This window comes from Tachyglossus aculeatus, chromosome 1 (genome assembly GCF_015852505.1).
Source record: "Tachyglossus aculeatus isolate mTacAcu1 chromosome 1, mTacAcu1.pri, whole genome shotgun sequence".
Lineage (NCBI taxonomy): Eukaryota > Metazoa > Chordata > Mammalia > Monotremata > Tachyglossidae > Tachyglossus > Tachyglossus aculeatus.
The window spans coordinates 58,042,794-58,045,680 of record NC_052066.1 but is presented as its reverse complement, the minus strand read 5'-3'; positions in this window follow the sequence as shown (position 1 = coordinate 58,045,680).

The window sequence follows — 2,887 nt, the reverse complement described above, 5'->3', positions numbered from 1 at the left end:
GTGCTCTGCACACAGTAAGTGCTCGATAAATACGATTGATTGATTGATTGATTAGAACCCACATCCTCTGACTCCGAAGCCCGTGCTCTTGCTACTAGGCCATGCTGCTACTTACGCACTGCACCATGTGGGTGCTCACTACTAATAATGATAATTATTGAGGTTTGTGTTAATCGTTCACCATATTCCATGTAAATAAGCACAGAGGTAGATAAAAGATAAGTCTGGTTGGACAGTCCTTGTGCCTCATCAGGTTCATAGTTTCAACTGGAGGTAGAACAGGTATTTAATCCTCATTTTACATATGAGGAAACTGAGGCACAGAAAATTGATTGACTTGCCCAAGATCACACAGCAGTCAAATGGCAGAGCTCGATAAAACATTACGGCTATTGCTATAACTTGGAGAAGAGAAACCTCTGAGGGCTTCGGGAGGGATCGAGGCTTCTGCTGATGGCAACCAGAGGCATCACTGGGTCCCCAAGGCCATCCATGGAGCCGACTACAGGCCGATTCCTCTCACTTTCAGCCACGGTTCTTAACCGTGCTATTTTTTCCCTTGTGAAGTGTGAAAGAAAAATTCTGACCTTTTAACTTTTTTATTGCTTTCACAGTGTAAATTGGGATCTTTTGATACCTTTACTTATAGAAAATGTATTAATATGTTGTACATAGGATTTTCCTTTGGGGGTTAGGGCAAGATGCCCAATTTTAGAATTAAAGGATTATTTTAGATTGAAAGACTATTTACATGCCGTGGAAGCGGCTAGAGAAACAAGAATAAGCAGTAAGAGTTCAAATACATATGGATGAAAGAGTTATGAAAGAGCTACTGAATGTACAGATTAAAGGTATTAATGAAGTATATAAATGAATAAAAATACACATATGCCTTGAGTAATGAGTGCTGAATAAATAGTACTCAACAAATATTCACGGGCATATTAGATGGTAGACTGCCAAATTGGAAGAGATCCAGGGCTCTGCAGACAGTTATGAAACCAAAACCTTCCGCTTAACAGTTTAAGGGAAAAGTATTACATGGCCACTTAATTCCATCATGGTCCCACTGACGAGTGAAGACAGACACCTGCAGTCTCATCACAGACCAGGAGGGAATCCTGAAGAGGTGCCAAGGTGTTCTCAAAATGCCTTCTACCTTTGAAAACTAGGCTGCACAGCATACAAAAACATCCCCACCTGCAAAGCTATGGTAGTTGTCCACATATTGAGTAACTCACCCAGCAGTCAGAGCCATAGGAAATGGAAAATCACCTGGACCTCATAGCATCCCCAGACCTAACTTCATTTGCAAGGTCATCATCGGTCAGTAAAAGGGAGGCTTGTGGTAGGGATATGACAACTTCTACTGGCCCACTCTAGATGGGACTATCATCCCTCCATTGGGGTTACACATAAACAGTGGCCATATTTGTTTTATGATCCAAGTTCCCCACTCCACTGACCTGCTCCATCCTATCTCTCCCACGCACCAGCTTGGGCTCACACTCAATCTCATCATCTTTAGTCCCTGTACAATCCTAACCCTCACCAACCCCGAAATCCGTCTATCTGACCACAGTCTCCTCTCCTGCCTTCTCTCCCACACACCTCCTCCTCACAAATCTGCCCTGTATCCCCACAGACACATCCAATCTTTTGACCCCATCCAGTTTTCTCAAGTCATCATGTCCTATCTAGCCTCTGTACCCAAACTACCTTGCCTTGATTACCAAATTTACATTCTCAACACCATTCCCGCGGCTGAATTCAAATCACTCATTCTCCTATCCCTCCATTAATCCTGTGCCACTAATCCACAGCCCTGGATCACCTCCACGGTCTGCTTCCTTCACTCCTGTGCATGAGTTTCAGAGTGCTGTTGGCAGAAATGTAGATATCAGGCCGACCTCTCCCACATCAATTTCATCCTTGTGTGCTTTAACTCTTCCTTCTCCTTTGCCTGGCAAAATGATCTCCCCACCCTCATTGACATACGTGGTCCTTTTCCCTTGCCAGTTGTTCCAGATGTTTAACACCCTCAAAGTCTCTGGCTGCTGGCCTCCCCCATCTCCTCCCCATAATGACCTGGCCGTATGCCTTATTGAGAAAATTGAAACCGTCAGGAATGAGCTCCCTAAAATCTCCCCCTCTCCTCTCCAGTCTCTCCTTCCTCCTGGCCCTTCTTCCACTCTCCCATCTTTCCCGGCTATATCGGAAGGAGATCTAGACTGTGAGCCCACTGTTGGGTAGGGACCGTCTCTATATGTTGCCAACTTGTACTTCCCAAGTGCTTAGTACAGTGCTCTGCAAACAGTAAGTGCTCAATAAATATGATTGAATGAATGAATCTCCTGCTCCACTCTCTCCACCTGTGCATCTGACCCTATCCTTTGCACCTTGTCAAAGAAATTGTCCTCTCCCGTCTTCCCTCCTGCCTTCAAGCCATCCCAATTTTGATATACTGCTGTCACCTGAAACCTAACATGTCCAAAACAGAACTCCTTAACTCCTCCTGAAACTCTGTCCTCCCCATGATTTTCCTATCACTGTAGACATGACTACCATCTTTCCTGCCTCACTATCCCATAACGTTGGCATTAGCCTCAGCTCATCTTTCTCATTCAATCCACATATTCAGCAAATCACTAAATTCTGTCAGTTCAACCTTTACAGGACCACTAAGTTCTGCCCTTGCCTCTCTGTCCAAATTACTACCACTTATCCTATCCCGCCTTGATTACTGTATTGGCTTCCTTGCTGATCTCCATGCCTCTTGTCTCTCCCCACTTCAGTCCATACTTCACTCTACTTCCTGGATCATTTTTCTATAAAAATACTCAGTCCATGTTTCCTCACGTCTGCTGTGATTGTCCATCCATCTCGC